General features: G+C 31.9%; 1 protein-coding gene across 1 annotated transcript in view; it reads right to left on the reverse strand.

Moving 5' to 3' along the window:
- The window catches only part of LOC127719271 (uncharacterized), a 175153-nt gene that overhangs the window by 13733 nt on the left and 147354 nt on the right, over positions 1-14066 (reverse strand). The window lies entirely within an intron of this gene.

Consider the following 14066-nt stretch of genomic DNA (forward strand, 5'->3'; position numbering starts at 1 on the left):
ATGGGCTCGATAATACGTATCAACATTTCGTGTGTATTTTAGTGTAGACGCCATCTAATTGACCATCGAGGTGACCTCCTAAGACTGCCGACTGTCATATAACTCGATATAAACATAAATAAGATATAAATAGATAGCGAACTCGTGCAATTGGATTTTTCTGAGTCTGTTTGATTTCATATTATAAGTTAAAAATATATGTTAATCATCGTTTTTACCTGTATAAGAATGAGTTTTAGTGGATCGAATCAGTCAGTCAAATGATTTACGCTTGTTTCACTTTCAATGTTGACATTCTTTTCCTTTTAATAACTGAACACGCCTAATTCATGCGTAACCCATCTCTAGCTAAGGAGTTAAATTGAAGGTCACATGAAAACGGATTGAAGGAGGTCGAATTATTCACTTACAACTGAATAATTCATCAGCGATGTTTCTTAGCTTATTTTGACAAAATTGAACCAAACTGGCTGCTAAAAGCGAATTATTATTTCACTATTTCTCTTTCATTGATGATTGAACAAAACAAAAAAATCAAATTCTAATTTTTTGTTATATCTCGTAGCTAATGCCATTTTAAGCACATATACAAGAGGGTCTGGATGGGGGTTCCTTCATTTCTTTATTCTTAATTTTTTTAGACCATTTTTTTTTCTGTTCTTAATTTCGATTGCCCTTTATTCTCTATTCTTTATATTTCAGTAACCCATTATTCTCTATTCTTTTTTTTTTTACCTATTTTTCTCTATTCTTTCTATTTTTAATAATTTATTCCTCACTTTTTGCCCATTATTCTCTATTCTGTAAACCCCATCCAGACCCTCATAAAATGTATACAATTCAATAAATCTTATATCGACGTAGAGTTCTGAATTTCTTGATGACTAAATACTTTTATTTTACCGTTTTTACATTGTTGATATAACACGATTATTGTAGGCTTTGCACTGAATATTATTAAATAATAGAAAACCAACCTCTTTTGAGCGACATCCTACATCATACAAAAGCTCCCCGTCTAGTCCTGTGTATTGATCCAAATAGCAAGTCTGAAAATAAAACAGTATCAAAACTATATGATTTCAAGGAGATTATGTTTTCATATGATGACGTCAAACATGAAAGTGAAAAGTATGAAAACGATGGTATTTCTGTATTAATAACATTTGTAAATTATGTTTTCTAAAAATTAACGATGGCCTATTTCGTTGGAATTTTTTTCTTTTTTTTTCGTACGTTTAAAATTAATGTTAAGTTACAAATGTATTTATGTATATTTTTTCTCGGAATGTTGGGACTTTCATGGTTCAGCATTGATAGTAAAAAAAATATACGATAAAAACGTTGAAAGCAAACGATATGGACCTACGAAGTCTTACAGTATAGGAAAATGGCCATAGTGTGTGAAACCTGAAGTTAGTCCAGGAGCTAGCGCCATGCGCAAATAATCGATTTCATGCGTTTATACGCTAAATGTAGCATGACATAAAACAAAACGTATTGATTTAAAAAAATAAAATATATGCATGCCTCCTATCGGCCTCAGAACTAAAAAAGCAATAGCCTTAATCAGGTCGAAAATTTATTATCTACAATCCGATGGTAGACCTATTATTTGTTTTCATAGAATAACTCTAATGTATTGCAAAAGAAAAAAACCCACCAATCATGGGCTATTTACATGTTGTAAATTATATTCATAATATTAGATGTATTTATAACAATATCATAAATAAATAAAAAAAAAAAATATGAAAAGACTGAAAAGGTATTATAATAAACAGTTTGATACAGTAACTTCAATATTTATATATATTTTTTTTAATTTTGATACACTTGGTATCAAAAAAGTTTTGTTGTTGTAAATTCTATTCCTCATGATGACAAAAACGACGGAAAAAAATTATATCATTAGACATTGATTAGCAATTTACCCATCCCTTTCACGGATTTAATTTTGATGCTGAAAAATAATAAACAATATATAAAAGATATAAAGCATAAGATAATGGCTAAAAAAATAAAATTTAGCGACCGATATTTTGCTTATCTAAGACTGAGATTTAACATATAAGTTGATGGCCGAGTAGTCTAAATACATTTTTAGATCATCTGTAGTGATCATCAGCCTTTCAAAGTTGTGAGTGAACGCCGCTTGTAGCGAGGTGTGTTCGACTCCAATCGTAACTGTCAACGATTGCAAGATTTCCTGTCAACGGTCGTGGTTCCTTCCAGGTTCTCGTGCAACCTCAAATGATAATGGGCACCATGATGTATCAAAGGTTAGTGAAAATCACAATAATAGCAACAAACAATCACGCAAACAAACCATATAAATACCTCATGAGAGTCGCATGTTGTTTTTCCATGACAATGTCGTGGTGAAATAACCCGGTCACAACGTAAACACTGTAAAGCATCGGCATCTGTCAAATACATTTAACAAAAACACATTATTGAGGATTTGGATGGGGGGTCCTTCATTTCTTTATTCTTAAAATGTTTAGACCATTTTTCTGTACTTTTTTTATTTATGTTGCCCATTATTCTCTATTCTTTATATTTGAGCAACCCCTTAGTCTCTTTTCTTTATTATTTTTGCCAATTTTCCGCTATTCCTGTTAACTTTGCCCTTTATTCTGAATTTTTGTCCATTATTCTCTATTCTGTAAACCCCATCCAGACCCTCGTTATTTACACTGTGATTAAAAATACCATCGAAAGGTTGTTATCACATTTCTGATCACTATTTGTAGTTTTTCTTGTCAACGCTCGACTGATCATAAATGATAAACCTGTATATTTATTCATTTTATATTTAGTTTATAAACGTTTTTAATCAAATTTCATCTGGAACAATAAATCTTTGTTAATAAAAAATATCGGACAATGGGACATAATGTGTAGCAGAACATGTTTATTCTAATGCAATTTTTTATGTAACCACTTTTTTCATTGGCTAAAAGTTGCCGTCAAATCAACAGTTGACCAGTCGTAACTAAGGAGGGACCCGCCATTTTGAATTGATTGAATCAACAAATGTTTGATTTCTACAATATAATCGCAAATTAAATAACACCAACCTCAAAATCGCCGTTTTAATGTGATTTCATCCAAATTTGAATCGTATTAACGTAATAACCTCCAGTTTGTAAGTTTTCATTTGTATGACGTCACGTTTAGCCATAACGTCTTTGTGCAAAAATCATTCATAAAGTTCATAAAGTTTCGCGGATTTTTTTTTTATTTCACATTTATACATTTTTTCAAGCTCTAACGTACTATTTCTTTTTGTAATGCATTAGAATCGGAATAACAGTACTGTAGTTGAGGGGTTGCCACCGTCAATTTTGATTTGACGGTGGCAACTTTTCAACTACAGTACTGTTATTCCTTAATTAAACTTTTGATCACTTTTAACCAATCTGTATTAGTTATTATCATTTAAATCTAATAAAAAGATATTTCGAAACTAAAATTGTTCAATTGGAATAAATTAAATTTAAGGCGAACCTCCAACCTCATTTCGGAGGGAAACTGATTTCAGAACTATAATTGGCGTTTTGATCAAATGACTTTTAGACTGATATGACCAGTTTCAAAGATAAGGTAATTTGTGATAGATTAGCGTTAACTGTAAATATGTAAATAATTAAATTTTTTCAGTTGGCAAGAAGACAAACAGGTCGAACGAATAATACAATGACACACCGCGTCTTCATGGGATAACTATTAAAAATATTTTACTTACTGTACGTTGCCTCAAGTAGAAGAAGACCCAGGAGAAGATGAATACCTGTAAAATAGAATTCTTTTTTGTCTCACTATTTGATATCGATTACGTGATAAACATAAACTCATCACAGCTACCAGTCCTAATATTTTGTACGTAACGTACGCGCGTTTGTTCTACAGAAGACTCATCAATGGCGCTTGAAACAAAAAAAAAGTTAAAAAGTCAAGTTCGAAGTTGAAGTGCATTGATATGTCATTTGATTCAGAATTATCAGATTGTATCGTAACATTTGGTTTTATGGTATTATAAAGCAATATTTAATGCATTTTTTATATTTAAATCTGTTATGAGTTTTGTACGTCCAAAATGATGTTTTTGATTACGTGTTTACTACTTTACATTGGTAAAGAATTTTGTCACAGTCGCTATGTTATTTTCAGTCGAATTGCCACAAAGTCAAAATCGGCTTGTAGTATGATGAATGCAGTTTTTGTCTGCTACAGATTCAGCTCGAATTATGCCCATACGGTGCTTCCGCAATTTTCTTTGCCTGTACTTATCCTTTTAACCACAACCACCTTGATGTTCTTGTGGTATAGTGCTTCCCTCGCAGAAACGGGTTCGATCGCCGATAAGATTAAACAAAGACTTTAAAACTTGTCTGTACCCATTACGTAAAGATTTTGCGTAAGAGGAAACGCAAGTATGCTGAGATTCATAATGATGTGTCCGTATTGTGGTACAGGTGTTTCTGCAGAATGGCACATTGTAACAAAAAAAGAAATAGGTATTTTCAGGCGCGATTCTAGTTAAAAGTGAGGAAATATTTTGAAGTAGAAATTAAATGCTTACCTTCTGAAAATTTGTGAGAATGAAGGTTTGTAGCTATCAATTGTTCTTTGTCTAGTGTTTTTTTTTTTTGTAAATTCTGTTCATCCGTCATGTTAATTTGCAAATGTCGGTTCAGTCCTTTATTAAAAGCGTTTTACTTACACTCCAACTTCCGAAGCAAGATCGTAGGCATTCCGAAGGTTCCCGAAGTTCTTCGTTTAATCTTAAGCTTTAATCCTTGATTAAAAGGTACTCACCCTTATGATTATTAGGTTATCAGAGCAACAGATAGTGCTCCGAGTTTCAATGCAAACTAAATATTATTGCAAATATGCGTTTTAAAAATTCTTTAAAAATAAACAAACCTTTCATGTCCAATAATGCCTTAGTATTTCGAAATAAAGTCCTTATCTTATCTCGAAGACATTATAGTAAATTGTATGACCGCCAAAGTAATAACGAAAATTATGTACACTGTCATACATTTATGTCATTATGTCTCAGGTACGGAAGACAAGGGCTGATCTGACGGCTTTTAAACTGTATTTACGACACAACGAGTGAGGACACTTTTGCAGCAGAAAAATTTCAAGACTTATTCGCACAAGTAATTAATACAGGTTATAATGCTTGAATCACTATTTTCTGGACCAATGTTTTTTTTTTCTGTTCATATATGGGTGTTTTTTTCGTAGTCCATTATTTCATTTAGGGTTATGCAACTTGTATTTTTTTATATCAATAACAGAAAAAAAAATATCCCAAAAGTAATTTTTCGGTTTTTTAGGTATTAAACAATATTCTGCAACATTTATCATTATTTCAAATAATTTGTCAGGGTTCTGTGTCTACATTAATATGTTGTACTTCCTTGCATTATATAAAACATAACACAAATATGAGAGGGTAATCATGGTAATAGAACAGATTGTAATACCTAGAAACAATGTGTTTTTTCAACTGGAAAAATATGCTGAACATACTTCTACTGTTTTCGTCGCACCCATCAAAATGGCCACTACATGTAGTTTCAATTTTGTTTTATCAAACTCATCTGAGATTTTCGTCATGCTAGTGCCTTTCCTATTGTCAGATCCTCTTTACATTTGGATGAATAGACAGTATAATTTTTTGTCGCACTAATAGTACCTCTTTTTTAATATCAGATCCTCACCAAGTGTGTATAATGCTTTCAACTTCTCATTGTCTCAGATGAGTTCGATATCAGAATGAATTGAAATGTGGGACCATTTTGGCCAGAGGTGAAGCATCCCATAATCAATATTTGAACCGTAAGGATTTGTGCGGTTGCAGACTGACGTTTCTTTCATTTACAAATATTATAGACGAGAGACGATTAAGAACTTTAAGTACTGTATGCACACATGGCTATTGTTGAGACTGAATATTGTTCTCTATATTTCATTTGTCTTTTTTGTCGTTGGATACCTCCTCTCATTGCAGTACACCCCACATCTTCTTTTATTAATAAGTAATATAAATATTTTGGAACATTTATTTTGAATCATAGTATTTACAATGTAACACTACATTATCATTGATAATCAAAAAAAGATAATACCATCCTTCATCTATCATTTTTAAAAGCTACGGTATGATAAAATGTGATAAGATGTGAAATAGTTCAAAAGAGAAAATGAAAAGGCATGATTTGTACTGCAACAATGAAAGAAAACGCTTATTGCAGACCGCAAACAAAGACAACCACAGGTTCCAGCATGGGACAGGCACATACAGAATAGGGAAGGGTTGAGTAGGTGAGCGCTCAACCCTCCACTTAACATGGAATGGTGGTGTTACAACACAACATAACTTAAAGATCCGTTGGACAGCGCTCCATTAACGATATGGCCAACTGAATAATATAGATATATGTTTAATTAGAACAATCATCATATATCACATACTGATCAACTGATAATGCGAACACTGAAATATACAGATTTGGAAAAATATACCTTATCTACGTTTTCATGAAAGACGACATATTGAATGTAAGGAATAGAGCGGTACAACCAACTTTGAAGAGATACTGACCAATTTACAAAGACTTTTACATAAATCGTGCATAAACATACCAACTTTTGTTTGTCATTGACATTCAATCCTTAATCAAATTATTGAAATTGGTTTTGTCTTTGTCTCTGCAACAATATGATTAGCAGAGAAAAAAAAATAAAATAGTTGAAAGACAGATTTTTAAAAGCTCTTGATCGCCGTGGTCTGGTATTCTTCATTTCAGATTACATTGCAAAGCATACTATTCTTCGTTTGTGTTATACATTCACCTTCAATAGAGTAAGGCAAGTGTTAAAATTTTCTTGTTCTTGTTTTAAATGGTTTGAATTGCCCGTTTTCTCTTTTCCATACAGAAAAAATACTCACATTTATTTGGCCTTTTTCATATTTTTTGATTCGAGCGTCACTGATGAGTCTTTTGTAGACGAAACGCGCGTCTGGCGTAAATATAAATTTCAATCCTGGTATCTATGATGAGTTTATTTAGAATCAAAATGCTTAATGATATTTCTGATATTTACCTTGTGACAATTCAATGAGTAAAGAAAAAAAATAATATGACATTTTGATGATTATTATTGATTATTGGCATTGTACATTTTACATTTTATGTATATTTTAAAACAATAGGACTCTTTCAAATCTGAAATAACTTAGTATACAGAAAAAGACAATGAACTTAGACAATAATCCTTTTTATCACTATTCTAAATGCATTAACTAAAATGTTAATCTGAGAGGAAACCTGTTGTCACGCATTTGAAATAAAGAATCAAACTTTAAACTTTGTCTCAGTATGGCATGTTTGTACATTTTATTGTTAACTATGTTTTAGTAACAATCCTATCGTTTGGATGCTACACTATTAAAATAGCTGATCTTATCTAATATTTTATAATTAATCGGTACCAATGTCACTGTCTGATAAGTAGCCTTAACAACTTACCCGAAGAAACCCTAGTATTTTATTTAAGGAATGACTGTAATATTTTTTCTGTCTATGAAGAAATAACATCAAAAATGTGGTGCACACTGAATAAAATTTAAAGTGTGCACCACATTTTTTATGTTATTTTGAATAGACAGAAAAAAAAACATTACAGTCATTCCTTATAATTTAATTCTAAATTCCATTTTAAACCGGAGTAAATCATGAAAAAACGTTGACGACGTCACGGTCACATGACTAAATTATGTCTATGAGCTGATAAACAAAACACCGTCAGCCAATCAGAAGACGCGTTACATCCAAAATTAAATTATTTGCAAATACATTTTCATTAAATTTACAACATCATTATTATTTTTTTTCTTCTTATAAGATTTAATAAAATATCAAAGACAGTAATCATGGTGTGGATGTTATGAAGTCTAGCATACTCAGCATGGTCATATTTAAGATAAAATAAGGACATTACTTTTAATTTGTGTAATACAATGTTATGACATACGTTTTAAATTACCAATATATCGATCGACGAACTTAATTTGTTTCGACTTTTAACGGAGTTTTTTTCCAATTCAAACAATTATAAATAACAGTAAATAGTTTGTTAATGTTTACAATGTATAAGCAAGTAGTCCTTTTCTAACATGTCGAAAATACATAATATAAACAAAAAATTCTTGTTTAATAAAACAACTAAATTCCCCGTTGATTAACTAGTAATAATAGCAATATTACTGCGTCAGACGCCCATTTTGACAATTGATGGTTGAGGCCAAAGAAATAATAATGAGACCAAGGTCCTAACTCCTTCATGTAACTTGGACCTTCGATAAATTTTTGTTTACCGTTTGGTCATATAGCTCATAACTTTTTTTTATACATTCAAGTATTTGGGTAAAACCAGCAAAGCGCTTTGGACGCACGAAATTTATAAAGTGTTTTATTATTTACTATTTTCATTTACTAACACTAGGTCGAAACCTCTGCAAAAGTACTCTTAGTCCCCGAGGATATCATCAGCTCAATAGTCAATGCTTCGGTACCGTGATGAATTTTTACGTATTTTTGTAAAATCCCCAGTTGATAAATTATAATGAAACTAAGGTTCCAACTCCATGAAGTAACGATAACCTTCAATTAATTTGACTATTCCTTTTAGGTCCCATCGGGTCATGTAGCTCTTGACGTCTCTATGTACGTACACATTCCTGTCTATCGAATGTGTTGGTTGCAGTATTTCTGAAGACGGTCAATCCAGCAAAAGGCTATTTGTATACGATTTTAATAAAAAAAAAATCATTTCCCGATGTTGTTGGATTTTTCTTCTTTTATTAATTTTATTTATCGATTCGCCAATTAAAAACAAAGACTAGTAAGATTGTGTTGTGTTCTCTCTGATCAAACTCCCTGCCAGTTCCATCTCCGATCCGCATACTACTCTACACTAATGAATGGAGTAAAGGAAAATAGATCCGGAACGGAAACGATCACTGTACGGAGTTTGTTCTTTGATTCAACAAGAATAAGCAACAATAATGCGGACCAAAAGTCTGCCATTAAAAAAAAACTTTCACTAATTCCTGCAAATTGAGTCACACTTTCACAACAATCAATATAGTTATGCTAAATATTTCTTAAAAGTTTGATCCGCTTAATAAATGATTATTGGCAGATTTGGACACAACGATAATCAATTGTTATATATTTTATGATAATGAAGGCTTTGATTATTTGGAGTATGATATATCATGTTATGGCGAATTTTTCATGCACCCAGTCCACCACGTTTGGGGTTCGACGGATTACCTCTTTTTTATATTGATTTTTAAATGTTTTTACCTTTTATGAAATTTCAACATTGGTAATTTACTATTGCCTAATACGTAATGACTATTGGGCTTTTTTAAAGCTTTTTTCCTATCCTATTCAGTTATTTCTGCCACAATGAAAACGTGGAGCTCATAACCTACAGCCACATGGAACACTTTATGAGTCTTATTTTTGTTATATGCATAATAATATGCCAAACAATCACAATACTTTTTTCAAATAACTAGTAGTTTGTTTTGTCTCTGTTGTAATATTGTTTTATACCATTTGGCTTTCCACAGTAGTGAAAGAAATTCTAGGTTCTTTTGATGTATTTGTATTCTTAGTCGTACTACCGTGAGGAACAAACTCTAATTGATTGACACTTCTTTTTGTTGCAGGATAAAAGCAGCATGTTTTCTTGATCCTTTCTCTAAATTCTGTAAAACGCAGAATATATATTATGGGGTTAGACAATGGTGAGAGGATCCAAGATATATTCGCATAATTCCCGTTTCCTTGATTTCCCATTAGGGCAACTACTGTTCGTGGAACCAATCCTATAACTAACACAATTAGCAGCAGACCTAATGTAAATATATTAATTTTAAGTCGTCTGATTCGTTATTTGTAATGAAATTCTGATAATACTTCACCTGCGCATGAAACTCGCGACAACAGCATCCGTAGACGTGCAATAATGTTTATATACAAATAAACGATTACAATTAAGAATATGATAATCGGTATTTCTGTGAGATAAATGTACACTGATGAATGAAAACTAGCCACACAATCTTCTTGGAGTTCAAATGCATTGATTAATATTTTGTAAAAAAGGGGTAATAAAAAGATCAGCACCATAACTTTCTTCTGTGTTAATCGTTTTGGTAAGTTTGACGTTCTGTTAATTGTAACGGACGTTGCAAAATATCTTTCGATGCATATAAACAGTATTTGGAAGAGAGAAAACAGTATTGAACAGTACACTAGCGACGAGAGAATCATACAAAGATAAGGTACATGCAATCCAATGGTTTCTAAACATGTGTTCGCTAAAAGCAACACAACTAAAATCGTCGTCAAAAAATCTCCTACACTTAATCCGAGTGTTAGGCAATGAAATCTGCTTTTCTTTAATTCAGGAGATTTTAATAACACACCAATACATACTATGTTCAAAACTGATATCAGAAGTACAATTGTTGCTAAAATTGCTAAAGTGTAGATTTTGAATATATTTTTACCAGCAACGTGCAGGCTTGTGCCATTTTCAGATAAATTCTCCATTGATTTTTGATTTTGATTGACAATCCTATCTCACCACTGAATAAATTCAACACACTCACTGTATAAGCATAGCGAACTCAGTTGAAATGTGTCGTTTAAATCGTTTATTCGTAAATGAAGTCCTGTTCAGTGTTTTTCTTAAATTCTTAATTCTTTGAATTATAATCATTCAAGTTCCTGTTTTATCATACAATACACTGTTGCATTTATTCTGTATAAGTCCATTATAAAACATTAAAGGTTTATTAGAAACAACCAGTTACAAGTCCGTATTTCACAATTATTATTTATTTAGTTATGAATGTTTAACACTTTTCTGCTAATGCTGCTTGAACTTTTCTTTCCGTAGAGTTCCTGTAATTTCTAACTGATTCTGTAACAAAACATGTAGGAGACAATTAAACTTTCGTTGGAAATTCATTTTTTTCTGTAATAAACTTTCTTTTATTTTTTTTTAAGAATTTCGATTCATTAAGAATGTCGTGATATCTGGTAATAAGATAATCACAACTCTCCAACAACGTATGCTGATAATTTCTGTCAGAACGAAGTTAATTACATAGAAATATTAGGAATGTCAATAACAGATCATTTTTCTGTCGATGTCTTCCGAAGAAAGTTATAACTAAATCCTTTAAACAGCAAGTTATGTAGACATCGACTTACCATGTAATTAAAATTAATAGACCATTTTCGAGTTTGTCCTTCACCGGAAAAAAATCGTCAATTATGCGCGCCTTTATGACGTGATTTACCAGATAGGGGGATCGCCTGTATCCCTGCACTATTAACGTTCATCAAGCGTCTTAGTGATCGTCATTGTACAGGATAAACTAGAAATAATGTTTGTTCTGTAGGTGCTTAATCACAATTTCCTAATGACAGCAGTGCTGATAGTCAATTATGAGAATTCAATTTGCCGAAGAAATCGTGCAATATAACATCATAGTTTTCCAACCACTGGCTCAATATGGGAACGGAAGTGACGACGCCCCTAAACGTACGAATGATGTTCACTAAAACCAAAGTTTTTGACTGAAATGCATTGAACTCGAAAGTTGTCTATTGGGTTTTACCCTTTATAAACAACTCTCATATGCATGAGATTTTAAGCTAGCTATAAAACAAGGTTTAATCAACAGCTTTCTTTTAAAAATGTCTGTACCTAATTAGAATTTTGACGGGTGTTTTCCATTCCTTCCGTTGGTTGATAAAGTCTAAAGTTTGATTTTGTCAGGCTTTATGGACTTCCCTTTTTGAATTTCCTTGGAGTTCGTTATTTTTGTCAATATTTCTAATATAAGACGGTAAAACATTATTATTCATTCCTAATATGTAATGAATTTAATCTTTTTGTACACAAAATATATTTACATGTATATAGCATTTCTCCTAATTCATGTATATCGTTTGCGTACAATTTTAAGCGGTTGCTCACTTACAGAGGAAAGGGTACCATATCATGTATGGTCACTAAAATTTAAAAACAAGTAAGGGTGAGAACCACGTTGTATAGATCCTCGACCCAGTGTTTCCGACACTGAGATTTAGAAACAACATCATCTTAAACCTGACAAGGGTAATACGCGAGCATTACGGGTTTGGGAGAGTTCTATGCCCTTTAAAAGTAAAAACACATGCGGCATGACTCGTTAGGATAAAACTTGTTTTGAGGGGGGTGATCCTGAATAACAATTTTTACTTTTCTGCTATATTCTATTCATTTCTTCTGACAATCACAGTTCAATTTGTCTTTTTGATATGATCCGTCCAACTTATTTCTATATTCGCGATCAGTTTATAACATCCAGTCCATGTTTATCGCCTCGATATATTGTTTGTACGGCTTACATTGGTGTAATTCACAAACAAAAGAGAAGCATGCTTTGCAGTTTTTTTGCTGATAACGTGAATAATAATATTGTCATACTGGGTCCTTGTATAGTATAGTTTCGCTGAACAGTAATTGTTCACGTCTTCGTCTCTTGCTTTTAATAAACAGTTTTCACATTTGCGAACATAGTATGTCTTCTTATGATCACATAGAGAGGATAGGTAGTATACACATCGTTTCAAAACGAAAAGCTTATCATTATCTGTATTTGAAACTAGCAAAGTATTTGAATTTGGCTAATTATTTGCCAGGTATTTCAGTGATTACGTTAATAATCTGTATAATAAGATAACCTTGCTTGTGTACAACAGTGTTGAGGAAATAACTCCATCTGGTACACTGAGACCAAAAGAGTGAAGCAACAAATATAAACAGTTGTAAAATGAATAAATTGTGGTTAACGTACTCATCTGTGTTTACTGACTGTTAATTGCCTCATTTAAAAATTTATATGCAAACTTAGAAATATGAACAAAATATAATTTAGGTCCTTAAAATCATTCCTAGTAGTAGGTTACATTCTGAACAAATTTGACAAATATATTTGAAAGAGCTATCCAAGGCTAGCGTTAATTTTCGACCGTGATTGTTATTTCACACTGATAACGGTTATTTAATTTGTCCCATCCCCTTACATACGTCATTACACGAAATCGACCACAATTTTATCTGACGTTCGTTGTCAATGACGTAATTTCAAATAATGTTAGCACATAGAACAGAACGTATACAATTCAATTTGTTAATCGAAAATTGAATTTGAGACCTAAGCAGGTAAAATGGCGTTTTTTAAAACCTTACAACCAATTACTGACAGCCAATTAGTTCCTTATGTGAAGAGTTGATATGATATACATTCAACCGCACATTGTCCTTGGGGTTTTTCAAATAGTAAAGGCTGGGGAAAATAACTGTTCATTCCTATTTAAAAGTGTTGCATTCGAATTTCTAGCATATATTTATCATTTTTTTTATGCGGAAAAATAAGCGATGTAATCTTGGTTATAAAATGTGAAGTATGTTAGAACACGTGTCAAAATTAATACAAGTTACTGCCGATTACAAACTATTTTGATTTATTTTTGCAAAGTTATACAAAACATTTGCTGTATACAAAATCAAGACCGCTTCACGAAACTAATTCACAACAAGCGAAAACCAGTAGCACAAATTAAGTGCACGTAATGTTTTGGTTTTGCGTCCTAGTTTTGGTTGGTGCTGTTTTTATTGATTTAACAGTAAAAGACCACAATTTCCAGTTTGAAATCAAAATCTTATGGCGTCAGTAGCAGTAGTCAATGTTTAATGGTCAATTGTAGGTGCCGCGAATCTAATGTCATTGAAAAAATCAAATAAATAAAAAATTGCAACGTATATGTTGTTTATTACACACATTTGAGTTATTTTTGACGTTTTATTTGTATTTCGGCACTTGAGTAACTGTCCTTGTGAAATTCACACAAATGGTCATTCCTGAAATGTCACAAAACTCATTGTTTGACCCTTTATCAAAAGTT

Source organism: Mytilus californianus, unplaced genomic scaffold (genome assembly GCF_021869535.1).
Source record: "Mytilus californianus isolate M0D057914Y unplaced genomic scaffold, xbMytCali1.0.p SCAF_11, whole genome shotgun sequence".
Classification (NCBI taxonomy): Eukaryota; Metazoa; Mollusca; class Bivalvia; order Mytilida; family Mytilidae; genus Mytilus; species Mytilus californianus.